This window comes from Cupressus sempervirens, chromosome 11 (assembly GCF_028749045.1).
Source record: "Cupressus sempervirens isolate cs-2001-9-10 chromosome 11, ASM2874904v1, whole genome shotgun sequence".
NCBI lineage: Eukaryota > Viridiplantae > Streptophyta > Pinopsida > Cupressales > Cupressaceae > Cupressus > Cupressus sempervirens.
Window position 1 is genome coordinate 550,140,792 of NC_143128.1, and position 21,561 is coordinate 550,162,352.

The window sequence follows — 21,561 nt, forward strand, 5'->3', positions numbered from 1 at the left end:
ACAACATACATTTTTTAATTTTTTTTTTTGTAATACTGAAACTAGAATTTTAATTAGCCCACATTGTGTCCACGTATTTCTTTTCTTGTTTTCCATTTCCATTGTCTACCATTGCTAACCCAACCCAGTTGTGATATTTATATTTATCATCTATGATATTTGAGTTGAATTTTATTCTATGCGATATTTATCATCTGTGAATCAATTTAAAAGCAACAAACTCACACATAGCTTGTTATTATTTCAAATATATATCGTAGAAACTATAAAACAAACAACTACGACTAGAAAAATATGACCCGATAGAAGCTTGCTTTATTACTAGCTTAGTTTATTACACTAGTGTTCATTCCACCTTTTGATGGTATCAATATAATTATGTTGAGACAAATAGTGGTTTCAGTTTTATACGTTAGCATCATTTTCCTTATATGCTATTAACTAGCAATTCTTTACGTGCAATGGACATGGGAAGAGTTGTCAAAGGTTAACTGAAAAATAAATATGTTTATGGTTTGAATGTATTTATAAATTAGATTAGGTCAATGGATAAATTATTTTGTAAATTATGTTGCTTAGCAAAAAAGTGATAGTTTAAAATCAATAATACAATAAGTCTTTGAATTGAGAAGATAAATCAAATTCATCGTTCTTATTTTCTATAAGGAGAAAATAAGAGAGGGAAAAATAAGAATGGAAAGAGGAAGAAAAAGAGGGGGAAGAGTGAGTGACAAAGATAGAGAGGAGTAAGGAGATAGAGTTTGGGGATAGAAATAAAGAGGAAGATAGAGATAGAGATGAAACTTGTAAGAGAGATATTGATATTAGAGGGAAAGATAAAAAGAGGTATACATGTAAGCAAAGGGAAGTGAAAATGTGGAGTAGAGAGAGATGAAGGGATAATGAGATAGAGATAGAGTGAAAGATGCAAGAAGCAATGTGAAGAGATAGAGCCACAAAGGAAAACATATATAGATATAATGGTGTAGGAAGGAGGAGGTTAAAGATGGATAGAGGGAGTCATATCTATACATAAAGGGGGGAGGAGGAAGACAAATGTTGAAATGAAAATAAAGGAAGAGATGTAGATGGAGAGGAATATATAGAGAGATGGAGAGAGTGAGAAGGGAAATATATGTGAAAATTAACACTATGGCAGTCATTGATTATTAATCTCCTATTGTAAACGATTATTAAACTACTGGAAAATAATTCCCAACTAATATCAAAAAATAATATAACTGCAACTTCACCAATAAAAATACGGAAAGAAATTCACAACACAATGAACACAATATTTTCGGACAAATTTTCCCTGGAAAAACCCTTAAAGGAAAACCAATTCTACAAATGAGGGATTATATTAAACTTCAGCAAATCAAGAGATACAAAATTCCTTGCCTCGCACTGGCAGAACTCTGACAACCTGCTAATTTCTCTTGCTGATATTCCCCACTTCTATCCCCACACTAACACTATGCCCTTGCTAACATTGCAAGAAAATTTTATATCACTGTAAATGCTTCTACAAAACTTGTCTTTCCAAATGACCCAATGACCCCTTTTTATACTACTTTGTTGGAAAACCAATAGATGAGATTAAGACAACTCAACGACCAATAATAGAATTGGTTGCAAGGTGTCCAAAAGGGAATCACTAAATTAGTAACTAATTATCCTTGCATAACAACCATTTACTAATTCTCAGCAAGTGGACAAATAGATGTCCAAACTACCCATAACTAATGTTGCTATTTTTAGGTAAGGACGAACAACTATCCAAGCTACCCATAAATACTACTACTATTTTTGGGTCAGAAATAATCGTTGTCCAACTAACAATAATTAACACTCCCTCTTAGTGAGGAATTTGTTCTACATGACACCCATTTTATCTCTAAAGAAGATAAATTTGGCCTTCCCCAAAGCCTTCATCAGAATTTCTACTACCTGCTCTTTTGTAGGTATGTATGGTAGCTGAACAATACCTCATTGTACACAATCCCTCATGAAATGATACTTGATATCTATATGTTTGGACCTATTGGATTCTCAGACAACTTGATGCAATTCTGATTTTCATCATGTATTACAATAGTCTCAACCTTCTGACCAAACAAGGCCAAATATATATATACATGTAAAATCACATGTACATATATATGTATCAAAAATTCACATAAATTGAAACATACATCAATCAGAGTTTCTTTCATCCTACTTATATCCTTAATCATAAAGATTCCAAAAACCAATGTGTTAATCCTACATTTTACTTAATTCATCAACATACATATACCTAAAACCTTTAATGACGAACATCAAATATCTAGAAGTAACATCACACAGCATGAAATAATATAATATTTTCTAAGCATCAGATAATGTGTTGACATCTTGAGTCGTGAGTATCAAAATGATAAAGTAATAACTAAGGCTGCGAAGGGTCGGGGCGAGGCCTCACATCCTCCCCCACTAGGAATGAACTTCCTCCTGGAGTTCATCAAAAAATAAGGGTATAGAGATCGCATCCATGCTGCATCCTCCCAAGAAATCATGACCTCATCGTAACATTCCCACTAGACCCTAACTTGGTCTAGCTCTCGACCTCGAGGAGCTAGGGTTTGTCGAGCAATAATATGGATAGTCTCTAGCGCTAACCGGCCGACCAACTCCACCAGAAGCCTCAATAATTGTATCGTAATGCTCAATCTGGCGGTTGTCAACCACTGCGAAAACTCTGTGGAACCTGCCCATGTCTCCAACTATTGGCTCTGAAAAAGCCCCTCTCTGACCACTGGATGACTGTCCCTGCGGACACTCTCTAGCTAAATGACCCATGCCACCACAAGTATAGCATGGTCCTCGGGTATAAGATCATGTATCCTGTGATCCAGATTGTTGTGGGCCCCCTGACCTGCTAGACCCACTGTATCCACCCTTGGAAGACTATTGAGTCTGCACTGACTATGACTGTGGGGTATGTACTTTCTGATCCTATTGTAACTACCATTGCCTAGGCTCGGAGCCCTGGTAACCCTGTGAGAGTTGCTATTGCTACTGATGAGACTGTTGACCCTTAGAGGACCCTGGTGTATAGTTATGATTCCCTTTCCAAGGGGGTTTCTATCGAGTAGAGTTTCAGTTCTGAGATCGATCCCGTGATTCCTATCTACCCCGAGTATCCTCTACCACTAGTGCTATCTCCACTACTTGTCTGAAGGTGGTAGGGAAGGCCATCTGAACTGGACCCTGAAGTCAAAAATTCAAACCCATGATAAAGTGATGTACCTGTAGTTTCTCATCCTTCATGTATTCCACATAAGGAAGGAGCTCAAGAAACCTACTCTCATACTGAGCCATTGTAAGACCTCTCTGAAAAAGAGAATGGAACTCTTCTATCTATTTTTTTCGGAAATGCTCTGACAAGTACCTCTCTTAGAATCTTTCTAGGAATGATTCCCATGTGAGGGTATCCATCCTCACTCCACCTATGATCTCCTCCTAATGCCTCCAGTTGGAGGCGTCCCTTCTCAATTGATGAACTGCTAGGCATGCCTTTAGATTACTCCCATAAGGGAATAACCCAAAGCACCGATGTAGGCTCTATAACCATGCCTCTGCTACTGTTCCCTCAGTGGAATCGATAAATAATGGTGGCCCAAGTCGAATCAATTCCCTGATATCATCTCCTACATGTCTAGGAGGTCTGTCAAATGGGGGTCCTCTCTGGTGTATTGACTCTTCCTCGTGTTCACCCTAACCCTCTAACTGCCTCGGTGGAGGACTCCTAGTCCTCTCTCTGACTCTGGGTCTGCCTCCTCCGGGTCCCTCTGCTTCCACTACTAGAATCTGTTGAACTGGTTGAACTACAGGTACTACTCTCTGCTGAACTACACCGATCAATGTCTGAAGTGCATCTATGATGTCCTAGTTCGGGTTAGGTGGTGGTGGAGGTGGAGGTGGTGGTGGTGGAGGTGGTCCATCCCCCTGTCCCACTCTACCACCTCTCGCCCTATGACCTCTGCCTCGTTGGTTGCTTCGAGTAACAGGAGGCATCCTACACAATTTAATGTTTAGTTTTAAGTTTCAGAAGCATAATGGTCTAAGGTTCCTAGTGTTGAAACACGGGCTCTGATACCAAAATGGCATGCCCAAACTACGAGGGCAAAAACACACACCAATTTTTTTTTTTAAAGTTAATAATAAAAATTCACTAAGTTTGATAAGTTGTTTCTCAGCTAAAGATATACGTACACTGAAAGGCGGATACAAAATCTCCTATCCAAACATTTAGATTACGTCTCAGTTTTAAAGACACCATGAAGGAAAAAATTGATAAGCTAAATGATTCATTGTTAAATTGATTAATTAATCTAACAATTTAATTTGAATTAATTAAGATACCTAAAACTTGAAGATTTTAATAACTTTTTAAACGTTGCATCTTTATTACAATAGTTGATCCTTATGAACAATAAATTTAAGTTCCATTAACTTTGATCAATAATAATTTTACTAGGCAAGATATCAATTAACATTATAACTAATTGATTAGAATGCTCAAATAAGTAATATCAGACTAATTATTTGAAAAGTTTAAAAATAAGAGCACACTTACTAAAATAATGTTTCCCATAAAATTCATCTATAATTCATAGACAAACATTCCTACGAAAGATAATATATAACTAAAATAAAACAACTAAATATTTACACTTATTTTAAATAGCTAATTAACCTTTAAATTAAAACTAATTAATAACACATTAAAATTGTTTTAATTAAAATATACTAATTTCACATTTAAAACTTTTTAAATTAAAACTTATTTAATATACTAACATCTAAGACACTATTGAATACTAATAAAATAAACTAATATAATAAAAACAACTAACTTTAAACATTTAATAATCACAATGTAAAACAAAAACAAAAAAACAAAAAAAACATATTAACTAAAATTTAAACTAAACTAAATAATGCAATTCACTATAAAAAAAAAAACTTTAATAAAAAATAAATTAACATAATCACAACCTAAACTTCCCTATTCACTAAACCTCTTACCCATTAACCTTCCCTTATTCTAACAACATTATTTACTAATATTAATCCACAACTTTTAATATTATTAATCAAAACTTAAAACTTAATTATTAAACTAACCTACAAACTAAACTAACACCTAACTAACCCCTTTCCAACACCTACACTCTACTCAAACCTTACCTAAGACACCTACACCCCCTAGCTACCACGTCACCCCCTTCTTCCCCATGACCTGTGCTTCCCCAAGCGCTTAAATGGCACGCTGCCCCAAGTCTATTGACCTTATGTCAGTAACTGTCCCCTTTTCCCTTTAAAGCCCCAAGTTGGGCGCTCATCAATGTTTAAAAGAATGTTTTAAAGTTTAAACTTTCAACTTTTCAAATCCCACCTTCCAAAAAAATGTGCACAGTGACCAAAAAGGTTTGAGTTCAAAATGACAATAAAGTGGTGACATCATCCATACCATCCATAGGCTGACTTTGTCTCCAAATGTTGCGCCTAGGTTTAAGGGTTATGGGTGGAGGAGTTATGTTTTAAAGTTTACTTGGTAGGATATAGGATATTTAGGATATTAGATCTTAGTTTTATGTTTCCTTAGTCATTCATATTTATTTTATTAATTATTTATTTTGAATTTAAATTTGAAAACAAGGAATCAACAGAGAATATTCTCTATTCCACAAATGAATTAATTTCCTCTCTCCATGCAAAATCCAGAGAGCATTTTGATCTTGGGGGAGATTTTTTTTTTTTAGCTTAATTTTTCTAAGTAAAGATTTACAAGCAATGTATTTGATTTTTCTAAAAGGGGTATTATTATTTTATGTTCTTAATGGCTTCATAGGTTCAATAGTTTGTTCACAACAATACAATATTTATTTGATCTTCTAATAGGTACAAAATTGAATTGAAATATTAATCATACCCATCTTCCTTTCTTAACATACTTAAACTCAAAATTTGCATAATTTAATGTCATCATTTTCATCCTATTTTTGATATGCATCCATCTAAACTAAAATTACGATTAAATCACATGATAAACAATTATACTCAAACACCAATTATATTGGCAAACCTGATTCAAAGGCTCAGCCGGGAAAGACTCAGGAAGAAAACCCAGCTTCGTTGCCAATCCAACAAAGTTTGAAATACCAATTTACATAGGATATCAATCCCAAATTTCAACAATATAATTGAATTTTCTTCATGACCCTCATCAAGGGATTCATAACAATTTCTGCAACACATTTCTAGAACCATGGATGGAACAGAATTCTGATCAGGTAACAACAAGCATGACCAAGAACAATTCAACCATGCATATTTACACAAGGTTATCACTATATGATTCACAATGAATCAACACTAGGGAAAGGTGGATTCTTCCAACTAGGAGAAGTCAAGCACAACACCAAACAAATGCCCAATCGGGGCTATAAACCAAGAACTTTCGTTCTTCCATTTCAACATACCATAATCATACAAGGTTTGTGCTGACAGGTAGGGGCCCATAACACCCTACCCTTTCTCTCTCTTCTCATCCTAAGAAGAGACTCTACACTGGTCGGAGTCCAACTAAACAGACCTTTCTCAAAATTGGTCACTTCTACCCTATCCAAGGCTGAGTAATACCAAAACACCCATGTAAGAAAATCTCAAAATTTAAAACATAAACATGAAAAGAAATCATCCAAAATAACATGGTTTTCAAATCTTCCCAACATACCCACAAACATACAAACATTCAAACAACAACAAGGTAGCATAAGCATGAAATAAGAATGAAATCTGAACAAGGGAGATGACAATTCCTACCTTCATAAAGAGGTAATGGAAATGAACAAGTTGGAGTAGAGCTTTCCCCTTCCTTGCTCCAATCTTCCAAGACTCCTCTCTAAATGTAGAGATTGGGTCACAACCTCAACTAGTCCAAGAAGGGCCTCTAAATAAGCCTCAAACTCAACCACCAAAAGGATCAATAACTTCTCCCACCCACTTACAATTCTAGAAACTCCTAACACAACCCACACTATGGTTAAGCACTAAGTGGAGGTAGGGTAATGAAACTCATGGTAGCCATAGTCAATTTTCGCACAAAAGCAAAAAGAGACTTTTTGAGTGGCCTCAAAAGTCAATAAAAGGGGCTTAGGGGTTGGAAAAGACCCCCAACCCGTACCCATACCCCTTGGGTATAAATATTCCATGTTTTAAAGCATTAGGAATAGGTTTAGAGCCAAACAAAAGCTAGGAATAAAATAGGACCATCTAACAATTCTAACAGTGTAGATTAAGCACTAATCTGGATTAAGGGTGACTAAACTCGATTGAGAACCAAATTAGCAAACTGACACTGACTAAATCTGACCTAGGTCCAAAGGTTACATGGCTAACCCTAACTAGCACGCTAAAGAGCACAAACAATACACGAGTGTCAAGTGACACTAAAAGAACATAGTTACGAACATTAACATTCACTGAACACAGAAAGAAAATACATACATCTCACAGTTAAAATACTTGAATTACGAACAACAGGGTTTCCAAAATTAGCACATAGAGATCAGTTCTGTTCCTCCGTCGGTTTTCTCGACTAAAATATCTGCACACTCATTGCACACATCAGTAGTCCCATAAAATCACATGTACATATATATACATATCAGAAATTCACATAAATTGAAACATACATCAATCAGGGTTTCTTTCATCCTACTTATATCCTTAATCATAAAGATTACAAAAATCAATGTGTTAATCCTACATTTTACTTAATTCATCAACATACATATACTTAAAACCTTTAATGACGAACATCAAATATCTGGAAGTAACATCACACAACATCAAATAATATAATATGTTCTAAGCATCAGATAATGTCTTGACATCTCAAGTCGTGAGTATCAAAATGATAAAGTAATAACTAAGGTTGCGAAGGGTCAAAGCGAAGCCTCACATCCATGATGAATATGGCCCATCCTCCTATGCCATAGCTCTCCAAGATCTCTAGGATTACTGCTACTCATGAGTGCCTTAGGAGTATCAAACTGCAATCTATAAAGGTGACCACTCCTAACTCCAATATTTATGGGTGATTTTCAATCCTTATGCTTAATCAACACATTTGTCCCTCTAAAGAGTAGATTATACCCCCTATCCTAAAGAACAGATACAAAAATCAAATTCATATCTAAGCCTGGCACATCAAACATATCATGAAGTGGAATTATCTTTCCATTCTCCCTCTTAAACTGAACAATCCCTTTCCCAACTGGGTTAAGTTTGGACAAGTTTCCCATAGATATCTGGATGTTGGTGTCGTCCTCCTTGTAACTGAAGAAGTACTCTCTAACTCCTGTCATATGAAATGATGCCCCACTATCTATATACCAAACACACTATGAGGTTGAGCTAATCATACAAGCTATGAGTGCAAACTCATCTTCCATTCTACTGGAGAGTTCTTCTACACTTGCTGAAGCTACCACCTGCTTCTTATCCTTCTTCCTCTCTGGAAAATCACTAACATAGTGGCCAAACTTGTGACATCCAAAGCACTTGACCTTAGAAAGGTCCTCTTCTTCTCACTTTGTGAATTTTATCCTTTGCTAGATCCCTTCTTTGCTTTTTCTTTACCTGTTAGGGCAACATTTTCATGTTCACCCTCACTTTTCTGACTCTTGTTGGCCCCATTGACAAGACTTAATCTAAACTTCTTGTGAGTGAAATCAGTCCATAGTTGATCCCAACTCGGTAAATTATCTTTTCCACTGACAACTTGAACAAAGACACTCCATTGTTTAGTAAACCCATTTAGGGCTATTCTCACTAGCTCGTCATCACTGGGACTATCTCCAATAGATGCTAACTCATCCTTGACAAATCTAAGCCTAGTGAGATAACTTGTAACATCTTCTCCCTAGTTCATTTAGGTATTCTTTAGCTTCTCTCTCAGAATCATCTTCCTTTTGGTGGTAGCATTCTAGTACAGACTTAGAATGGTGTCCCACATCTTATTTGTTGTGTATAGCTCTGAGATATGTGAAACAATATGATCCTTGACACCAACAAGGATAATTCTCCTCACCTTGGCATCATCCTTCTTATGTGCTACAAGTTGTGTTTCATCAGTTAGTACAAGTATAATGCTGGTAGCATGATCCTTGATACCATTCTCTTCCAGCAATAAAGAAATTTTGGCCTTCTAGACACAAAAATTTGAGACACCATCCAATCTATCCTGAGCTCTCAAACCAACTGAAGCCATCTCAAGGGATTAAAGCAATAATAAACCTAAAGAGATCAAAATTTTTTCCCTAGGGAAGAACTCTTCTACCCTTAACAATGCTCTGATACCATGTGAAAAGTAACACTATTGCAGTCACTAATTATTAATCTCCTATCGTAAATGATTATTAAACTACTTGAAATAAATTCCCAACTAATATCAAAAAATAATACAACTGCAAATTCACTAATAAAAATATGAAAAGAAATTCACAACACAATGAACACAATATTTTTGGACAAATTGTCCCTAGAAAAACCCCTAAGGGAAAACCAGTTCTCCAAATAAGGAATTATATTAAACTTCAGCAAATCAAGAGATTCAAAATTCCTTGCCTCTCACCAGTAGAACTTCAACAACCTCCTAATTTCTCCCACTGATATTCCCCACTACTATCCCCACACTAACACTGCGCCCTTGCTAACACTACAAGACAATTTGGTATCACTGCAAATGCTTCTAAAAAACTTGTTTTTCCAAATGACCCAATGACCCCTTTTTATACTACTCTAATGGAAAACCAACAGCCGAGATTAAATCAAACCAACCACTAAGATTAAGACAACTCAACAACCAATAATAGAATTGGTTGCAAGGTGTCCAAAAGGGGATCACTAAATTAGTAAATAATTATCCTTGCATAACAACCATTTACTAATTCTCGACAAGTGGACAAACAAATGTCCAAACTACCCATAACTAATGCTACTATTTTTAGGTAAGGAAAACAACTATCAAAGCTACCAATAAATACTACTGCTATTTCTAGGTCAAAAATAATAGCTATCCAACTAACAATAATTAACAATATATAGAAAAGGCAAGAGCCTAAAATGCATCGGTAAATTGTGAGCCTCTTATCAGAGAGGTCTTGGATTTGAATCTACTCACGATTAACACATAATAATAATTAATCTTAATAATAATAATAAATAACCTAGGCTCCAACCATTTACCTATCAAAAAAACAAAAAATTAACAATATATAGAAAGGAAATTAAAGACATAGATGAAGGAGATGAGGAGATTCTAGAGGGAAAGAAAAATATAGATGAAGGGGAGGGAGCTTGACAAAGAGATATGAGGGAAAGTGATAGAAGTTAAAGATATAACAAAATGTACAAAAGGGGAGGGGAGGAAACAGAGTGTCTTACAAACAAGAGGTACATAGTAGAGAAATTAACATCCAAAGGACTATGGTGGCTACTCAAATAGAATCATGTCACTCCTAACTTCAACAAACATATGTAAAACCTACAATATTTCCATCACAACTATCAACAATAATTTCTATTATGATATTAACTCAATTATTCAATTCTCATTTTATGTTAGATATATAGTTCTATTATAACTCTATTTTCTAAACAATCCTCTATTTATATAGATAGTAATGAGTGAAAAATTAAGACAAGCCTCTTAGAATAAAGTAAAGTATATAAATGCAATATAGGAGATGATCCATGAGTCAAATATTTTGTAAATGTTTTTTTTTTCTAAATTTATGTACTAGATTGTCTTCATGAATAAGGATATAAAAAAGAATTCTAGCCGTAGCCACTTTATTAAATTGTTACTATAGTGGGTAGACTTATCTAGGTTAGGATCCACCTAAGGTAAGTTGATACTCGATAGTTTTTTTTAGCATTTATGTGATTTAGTTTGATATGACTCCTATGATAACTAGTTGGAGTGCATCATAGCAATAGTTAATTTTGTCTATGTAGGGACCAAAATTTACTATTGATAAAAAAAAATTAATAAAAAATTAAAAGAATAATTATGTTTTTATTTTCTTAATTTTAAATAAATTAATGGTTTTGGTCAAAAGTAAATGTTAATACTTTCATATACATTGTTAGATGAGTTTAGTATTGTCTTGTCATTTTTATTTTATTTATTCTATATGATTTTTCTCAGTTGTATCTACACTTTAATTTGTAATTATATAATTTCATATTTTAGTATGATTGTATTTTCTTTTAGTAAAAGTTGTAAGATAATTAATTTTTATATTGCATCATATTCTAGGCATCCTATAGTGCATGGTGAGTAGATGTGTTCTCTTCATATTAGAATGTGAAACTATAGATCATATATTTTTTCATTGCCCCAATGTGACTGATGTTTGGAACTAGTTTTTATCCCTACTAAATGTTGATTAGGTTATTAATAACTCTATAAAGCTATTTATATATCAATGTACTTTATATTCCTTTAATTATTTGATAATCAAGAATCTATGGACACAAAACCCGCTTTCTTGCTTCAAACACCTGGAAGAGATGAAGCAATAGAATATTTAGAGACCAATCAAGAAACAACACTATGGACTATTCTAAATAATTAATAACAACACTAAGTTAGGTAAAACATGAATGTTACTCCCTATGGGAAAGGGAAAATCTTCCAAAATCTTCAAGAGTCGAGGATTAAACAAAAATGGGATTGATGTCTTCTGAATATTGACTAGATGGACATTATGAGGAGGAAGTTAAATAGATGGATTCCTTTAGAGGAGGCACATGTTAATTATAATGTTGATGTTTTTGCTAAGGGGAATCCAGAAATTTCAACTTTTGGTGGAGTTATTAGAGATTGGAATGGGATTTTTATTGAATGTTTCAACAAGAATCTTGGTGATGGATCCAATAGTTGTGATGAGTCTATTGCTTCATCACATGGTATTAAACACTTTAAAGACTCAGACTACATAAAATTCATCATTGAAGGAGACTCAAAGATGATTATCAACAATTTGAAGGGAATTGTTGGCAGTTCGTAGTATCTTATAAGTCTATTAGAGGATTGAAAAAAGGTGTTAGCTACTTTCAACCAATGATAATTCCTTCATACTCTCAATGAAGGGGATCATTATGCATACTTTATGGATTTTTGAAATAAACTTCCAAGATTCTAGTGCTATATTACTTTTGAGCAATGTTCTCAAAGGCTTGAATAAATTTTGGTCAATGAGAGAAGGAAATGACCTTTTTTTATTTTTCTTACTTCCTATGAGGAATTTATTCAATATCAATGTTTTTCTAATTGCTACCTGGTTTTCAAGTGGAGCCAAATGTTAAGTGTTTAAAAGATAAACCTAGCTATACTAGGAGTTTTATGGGGGACAATTCTTTCTCCATTTTCCTTTCGAAATATGGATACCTAGACATTAGTTTGAGTTGTCTTAAAAGAGAGCATGTTAGACCCCTTGTTGGATTCAATCAGGGCCCTTACCCTACCGATTCAAATAAGAACACGCTTTTGACACTTTGTTCAAGTTTGAAATTATATTTATTACCATCATAGCATTTTTTTAAATTTATTTATGTAATTCAAACATTTATTAAAATTATTGAATCGATTTGATAGGTTTTGTCAAAGATGAGGATTCTTGTATGGAAAAATCTTCAAGGGGGAGTGGGTCAGTGATTTTTTTTTTGTTGGTAAGAGGCCAAAGCCAAGAGCAATTATTATAATATATTATTATTCATTAAATTTGAGTAGACCCGAATCCACCCAAGACCTCCAATTTACCATTGTGTTGTAGACTCTTGCATATTAAATTTAATAATTCTATAGTAATAAACAAGTGATGCATAGCATCATAGTTCCTGCCATATGCGTGATAGAAATAGGCTTATGCCATTAAGTGATATGTTGAATAAAAAATATACAATAGACATTTATCCCTTCGGTGCCATTCTATGATTTTATTATTGAAAATGAACTTAAAAAATTGTATATGTATAGTGTTCATGTTTGTAACTTTTAAATTTCATTTTAAAAGCCAATATCATTTTAAGAGTATTTGACTTTAAAGTATTGATTTTCATGTGACACCTACTCCATGTTTGAAGGTGGTCAAAATTCAAAGGGAACATATTTCAAATGGTACGATGAAGATTTGACATTTCAAGTGCTATAGTTGTAAGAAGGAACAGAATCAACTCTTATTACATTACATATAAGTTTGGAGCTATAATAGAGATGATGTTAAATAGATATGTGAATATCCTTGCTGATCAAATGAAATTCAAAGTCTTAAAATAGCATATTTCAAGAAGGAGCCTTGACTATGCTAAAAAAAAAAATGACAGTATTAGATTAAAATGTTGATACAATGGCAATAGTCAGTATAGCATGCTAGGAATATATGAATGATCACAAATAAAGCCTACACAATGACAACAACTATTATAACAAAAGAAACATCTCAACGGTAGAATAATTTCATGTGAAATGAGAATAGCTAAATGAAAGGTCAGTAAAAAACAATGTGATTGTGATTGGAAAAGTGGCATGGAATGATAGATACAGTGAACATGGAGAATACAACAGTTCATCAAGTATTGTAAAAGTTGAAGAGAATATCATAAATAAAAGTGCATCAATAATATTACTAGAGGTTCATTTATTATCTTCATAGGCAAGGGAATGACAAAAATAGCCATAAATAAAGCGTTTAAATCATAATGACATTGAAAACTTGACATGTGCGAGAGGACTTTACAGTAGACAAATACATTGGAATTTTTGAAAGTAGGGGAAACTTTTCTTGAAAAACATATATGTATACATTAAGCTCATAAATTATAAGGAAAAGTACCAGTGAGCGAATTTGAAAAGAAGGCTGAATTTTTTTTTGTGCTATAAGAGTCAGCTAATGACTTAGATTGGTAAGAGTATTAGTCATCATTAAATTCAAAATCTATAGATTTATCAGAATTTTTCTACCGATCATTCAATTTTGAAGCTTAAAATTTAAGAACAAATGAAGAACTCAGTCAAGCTTAGTTTCTACTTTCAGCTTCAGATCATACTCAACAGTCCATTAGTCAGAGTGGAAAAAATGAATGATTATCCAAATAATTTAAAACATTACAAAGGTATGAAACAGAGTAATCCATAAATCTTTTTTTCTAGAATCACAACTGTTACAATACCAAAAAAAATAGTTTTAATGAATCTAATAAAATGTAAAATAGGTGCAAATATGCTTAACATGTTAAGACGCGCTATAAAAAGATTTTAGTAAAGTATTTTTAAAGTGCTTTTCACAACTAAAAAATATCTAAGAAACATTTAAAAGTTCAAATTAATTTATATGCAAGTTTACTCAAGAAGAGTAGAGCATAAGTCAAGAAAGCATGTTCCAAATACTTAATTCATAGTGTCTTTAATTGAGTCTTTAACCAGGTATTTTTTCAAAGTACAAAGCTTACTATCTTGAATCTGTACATACACATTTGGTCACTTTAGAAATAGTATATATACATATAATTGAGCCAGATATTTTGACTATACAAAGCTTTGATGTAGTGGAAGATACATACAAGAAACTTTTACATTCAATGTAACAGGGAGGTGTATTTTTTTGTTGGTCAAACGTGATACCTACAAAATTGGTAACATTATCAGTGCATTGTAAATGATGTTTAATAGGGAGAAAGTAGTTGATTTTTGTAATTAAGAAGAGACAAGTATAAAGAATAAGTACCTTTGTTGTTTGATGCCTAGTTTATCGATTCATAAGGATTGCATGGGTGATGGTATTGTACTAGTTGAGAGTGTATGTGCCAGTTGTTGAAAAGTCTTAGAGCATAAATATTACTTCTGATTTATCATCAATGTATTGCTGATAATTTATGTTTTTAAGAGCAGGAAGTAATTTTTTCACAATATTGTCTTCGATAGAGCAATGAACTAGTTGCTAGCTATCATTTGTGATAATTTCTTTCAGGTACAATGAATATTTGTATCAAAAATGTTCATTACATCAATTTTAGTATCCTTTTTCTCCATTCAATGCTCCATAGCTTTCAAATCCGTGATTGCATTTTGAGCAAAAATCATGGAATGGACTTGAAAATGCATTTTCTATAGTCAAATTTTGCATGACCTATTTACAATGTGTGTGTATTAGTATGCTTTAAAACATGAAAGATAAAAAGATAAAGTAAAATGACAAAGGATCTGGAATCACTTACCTCAACTGAAGTCTGCACTAGCCCACAGAGTGCATCTAATGTTCTTTTGTTATGTAGGTTGTAGATAAATGTTGTTGGAGTTGTTCATAGAGCTGGTTTTTGATCAATTTTTTTAGCTATGTTTCTAAAGAGCAATAATGGTATTTCATTTCTTTCAAGTTGGTGGTGTATTTGAATATATTGGGGTGTGAAAGCCGGATGCATGTATAGCTGATCACAAGTAACATAGTTAGTTTTCTAGTTTTAGAACTTGACATAGTAAAATCATAAAATGTAATAGAAAGAAGGAAATAAAGATTTATTTTCATAGATGTATTAATAAAGTTTCTTGTATGAGCTTACCAGTGCTTTTCTCATGCCGTTGTTTCCATCTTTCATTTCAAGCACATTTTGAGTACCTTTTTTGTATGTTGTTAAAATGATAGCACCAATTGTTCCAGTGGTGTAATCAGCTATGCTTGTCAGTAATTGCTTTATAGTTGTACCAGGAATGAATTTTTATTCATGCAATATAGATGGTATTGTTTCAACTATGCTAGACTCTTTTAGAATTAGTATGCAATCACTATCTCCTCGATCAAAATCTGATTTTGGTTCTATGTCAAAGTCTATTATTCTTAATGCCATGCCTAGGCTTATTTTACTTTCATGCCTACTAAGAAGATTGTTGTTACTGATATTCAATGTTATAGTAAGCTCTCCTTTGGAGTCTGTAAGGTCAGCACGTAGAACTTCATGTGTTCTGGTTACTTTGTCCAGGAAGGCTTTGTAAACCACCAAGACATCACCTTTGAAAGTTTGGCCTGCCTTTTTTGCATTTAGATCTTCTATTAGTGTACATGGTTCATTGTCCTCTTTTGTTCTGCAACAGTTAAAGGCAAAAAAATTTAATGTTCAAATATTTGGAAGCATGTAAAGGTTGCAAGAATGAAGAGATTGCAAAGTTTAGATTTAAAATACCTTTTGAGGGCTCCTGTTGATCTTGTGGTGGTTCACTTGCTAGTCACTTTGGTGGAGTCATTGCTATTGTAGACATAACCCAAGTTAGAATTAAATTGCATATAGGTGAATGAATGTTGCAAGATGATTTGTCTAGTATGCTTTAGTTTTGTTGATAGAGCATGTACTTGCTGGTGTATTTGTCCATACATGGTTGATGAGTGATTTGTTTATGTTGTGTGTTTGAGCTAGCATGAATTGAATATTGTATTTTTGCATATTTTTTATGAGTGTTGTTGCAGTTATGTTTTGTGTGGACATGTCTATGTTAAAATCTCCAACAATGTAAAACTTATTTTTTGATATGTAGCTTGTAGCTATTTCAGTAATTAGTGTTTTGATTTCAGCAATTGTTGTATGTGGTCGTATGTAAACATTAGAAACACTAAGTTGAGAATCTGTTCATTTGAGTGTAATTGTTATAGCTTCAATATTTTTAGATCTATGTTCTATTGAATTGGTTATGAGGAGATTGCTTGAAGTATTGTTATAAAGTGTATATGATACATTGAATGGTTATTGTATCTTCCAAAAAGAATATCAGTGTTGCGTGGGAGGAAAAATAGTTCCTGTAGACATATGATATTAGTGGACATGATATTCTAATCATTTGAAATATCATTTGCAAGAGCATGTAGGCTGTGTGTGTTTAGTGTGCATAGCAATATGTGTTCATTGTGAGTTGTATAGTGTAGTTGACTTTCAAGTTTCCATGTTGCATCTGAGTACAACCAAGACATTTCATGATGGATTTTTTTGTGGATTTTGAAATTTGTTGGAATCAAAAGTTTTAAGAGATACATCGAATTAATTGTTCTTGTTCTTGAAAGTGTTGTGTATGTTAAGTCATATTTTGTTATGTCACTAGGATCAAATGTAAGACCATCCATTGTGAGGCCTTGGGCTCTATGCACTGTCTTAGCACATGCTACTTGTATTGGAAATTATTTTTTGATTCAAACTTTTCCAGTAGTTGATATTTTGGGAATGGGTCTTGCAATTCGAAGAATCGAAACCCAGTCTTTTTGAATGCCTTGAACGTAATACTGGTATAATTTGTTTCTTTGTTCCTGGCCTATTTTTGCATTTTTGAATTGTATCCAAACTATGTCAACTTCTTGTTGTTTGGTATATGCCTTAAATATTTTGTCTAACCCATTTACTAGACCATCCTTTGTGTTGTAGTTTCCTACAAAAAATTCAACAAGAATATTTAGCTTCACAACTATTTGGACTGGTAGAATCATTGTCTGTGTATATAGTCACATTGTGTTAAAATTTTCATCTTCAAAGTTTACTACATCTAATATAATATAGTCTCTAGGAACTTTGGAAAGCATATTCTTGTTGTGTGTAGCCACATCTTTTTTCTTGTAAAATAGATATGGAAATGTTGGATTGATAGGTGGCGGTCGAAGATAAGTTTCATTGAGATAGTCTATATCATCTTGTGTATGTTGCCCTAAACGTATGTTATTTAGAATCAAAATAAATTTCTCATCTTTCTAACGCATTGTACTATTTAGTGAATAGCATTTCACATTATCAATCCAAAAATTATAGGGCATTACTTCTATTGTCGATGGTTTGTTATCAAAAATAGTTGAGTCAAGTACTAGAAGTGCTTGATAGAAATCTCCATAGAAAATTGTGTCTAGATTGCCAAAGTATGCTGTTGGCAACTGCATTATGTCACGCAATCATTTGTTAATGTAACATAAGAAGGTGGAACCTACCAGTGAAATTTCATCTATGAGGAGCACATGTAATTGACTATAGTTCTTTGACATTATATCCAATGTTTTTGTATTGAGTGGAATGAAATTTGATTTGTTAAAAGGTATGTGAAAAGCTAAATGCAATGTACTTCCACCTATATTGTATGCCACTTTTCCTGTTTATGCAGTTATTAAGCCTTTAGGTTTGTCTGGATCATTGTCAATGAGATTACTATAAATGCGAATAAGCGCCTAAAAAATGGTTGTTGCTGTAAATGTTTTTCCAGTTCCAGTGCCTCCGGTTAGGAAAAGATGCAGAGGAGTTTTTATGTCCTTAAGCTTTTTCATCACAATATCCTTGATGATTGTTTGTTGCTCTCTATTCAACTTTTTCCTTAAGTTATAGTACTCATTATTGCTCATTATTTGAGGGAGTTGTATAAGCTCAAAAGATTTTTGACTTGTATTTTTGGAGTTGTCAAAAATTTTGGGTTTTATATCTTCATGCATGTCACACTTTTTGTCAAGTGTTTCAATTATTGGTTGTTGGCAAATATTGTCTTTGGTTTCTTTGCGATTATCTATTTCATTAATAGCATGGTCAATATCACCACACGTTAAATTTGCATTGTGTGAAAACTTTGCTCGATTGTGCTGAATTATTTCTGCATTATGCATATAAACTTTTTCCCATGAGCCATAAGTTTGTTTGAATGTATCTTCAGTCATAATGAATGAAACATATAGCAATAATTGTTCTCTGCAATAGTTTTCTAGCTGTAAATGTTTATTGAAATTAATGAAACGTATGATGCTTGGTTTAGCTTTTGGTTCAAGCTTAGTTCTATGCTTTTTATAGCTCGATACAAATTCTGCTAGACATAAATTAGCAATAGCTTTTGGCCGACATAGGTAATATTCAATTAATGATTTGCACATCACATTTTTAGAGTTGTTATGTTCTTTCTTTAATTGCTCTATTGGTTTTAGTACAAATGTACGATCATTATGTGACCGTGTGTCAACAAAGATGCATTTTCTAGAGCTGGAGTGTAGTGGTAGTGCTAAAACTAGATGAGTTGCTTGTTGAGCAGACATTTGTAGTAAGTTTAGTAAAGAATTTCCAAGTCTGCCTATCATTTTGAGTGCATCTATATTGTCTCATTGATGATCATCACGTATTTTCTTGAAAGCATTTGTCATAGACCTATCAACTTTTGCTATGTATGAACTGCAATACATTGCAACTGCATACGCATTAAGAATAAATTGTGCATCTGTATTGGTTTTCCATAGAAGAGGTATCTTTTTGCCAAAGCTATTATTCCAAATTTGTGAGGGCTTTCTTTGGAGAAAGATTTTTGGTCTTTGAATTGTTGACCTTAGAGCAACAATGTAATTTTCTTCAGTTATGTCTATTTCACTCAGGAAGTTGTCAAATGTAAAAGATGTGTCGTATGTTGCAACTTCAAGTTTGCACTAAATTTTGTTGGCTATCGAGCTTATTTTTTTTGTCTTTTTTAGGCAAGGGCTCAAGTATTGTTGTTTTTCTGATTGGTGGAAATGGAAAGTTATGTCTACAATGTTTATTTATTGATCTTTTGCATTGCTTTGTATGATGATGTCTATGGAGAATAGCAATATCTGGATCAAAATTTTTTGTTTCACATGTAAGATATGTATCGATAAAATTTTTAATACTTTGATTGCTTTGCTTTCCATAGACAGGTGCATCCTTCACCCATATGAGAAAGTGATCGTGTTCATTTTTGTGATTTTGAAATTATGTTACTAAAAAGAAATCTACTACATTTCCAAAAAAAGATTTTTCTGAAAGTATCATTTTCTTTAGGGTATTTATCCGATGCCTATAGTACCACACACAAGTTATTGGATCCTTCTTAATTAGTTCATATGTGGTAAGTTCTTTTGTCATATTTGATATGTTATGTGTTGTTAATTGTGTGATTGTTGTATAGTTGTTTGAGCATCTTCATTAAAGCCTTCCAATTTTGTTCAGCACTTGTAAATGTGAGGAAAAATGTTAGAGGTCCTAGTTGTCGTATCATAGTGAAGACATCTTTTTTTAGTTGATGTGCATAGTCTGGAGATATATGAGTTCTCTTGAAGTCAATGTACCCTATATCTGATTTTAGTATTTTTTCTAGGTTTGGTTTTTGTTTAACATCTCTTGCTAATAGCTTCCTTCCTTTTAGCTGTCCTTTACAAATTCTTATACACATTATGGACATGACTTGCTCTATGAGTATTTTTATTGTTTTGAAGAAAAGATTTGTTGTGTGATATGAAAAATGTCTTAGTGAGTGCAGCAATTCCCACTTTGCAATTTTTTGATATGATAGTTTCTAGTCAATGTCATGGTCACGTGGATGACCAAAAAATAGTGTTGGGAAATTCATATTTATCTTTGAATATTCCAATCGGGAATTGGTTTTGTACAAGTGCAATTTCCACTAATTTGTCTTGCATTTTATGTATGTTTATAGATTTTTTGAATCCATGTACCAAAGTTTCACAAGGGTCATTCTCAACATCACTTTTGCATTCAGTTTCAGTGTTATTTACGTCATTTTTTTCAAGAAATTCATTATTTGTTTATAGAACTTGTTTCCAATTTCTATTGAGTTTGACATGCTGCATTTTGTACAATGTTTTTGTTAGCAGTTGTTGAACAGCTTGCATAATAATTTTTGGTCACACCATTCCCTTTTGAAATGCATTTTTGTATTGCAGTATTCTTTTCAAGGAGATAGAAATTGTTGTTGTATCGGTAGTTGATAAATGCAAAGCTCTTTGTGTAACATTACTATCTATAGGAACATTGATTATTGAACCAGTTAAGCCAACTTGAGATCTTTTGTGTCCCAATTCCCAAATTTGTGCAAATGCAATTCGCAATGAAACAAGACATTCTTCTAATTGTGTTAGCATCTACACATACTGCATTGGCGTGTTCTTTTGAATGTTATACAGTGTAGCATATTGAGGAATCTTGTATTTCTTTAATGCAGTATTACATTTGTGTCAAATGAAATTTGATAATGTATTGCAATTTGATTTGACTAATCTGGAATAAGTTTTCTTTTGTTCAAGTCAGAATTTTTTAATGTCTTTCTTAAAATGTAATGTTTGACAAATACTACACATGTGTATTAGTGTGTCTTCAATTGCATTTTTGAATACTTCAGTTACAGATAATGTTCTTTTCCTTTTTTTAAAGAGTTGTTTTGGATTACTATTTCGAATGCTTTTTTTCAATCTTTGAAGAGAAGTTGTTTGTTTTGTAGGCTATTTTTGTTGATTGGTATCTCAAATACTAGTTTTTATTTTTTGGAGGCAAGTGTTATGTTTATGAGCTCCTTTTGGTTATTGTCTGGTTGTCTATGGCTTTGATCTATGTTGGTCGCAGTTTTCATGTTCACATTTCTTGTCACTTGATTTTGAGTAGTATTTCTGATTGTTTTTTTAAATTGAGAAAAGCATAGTT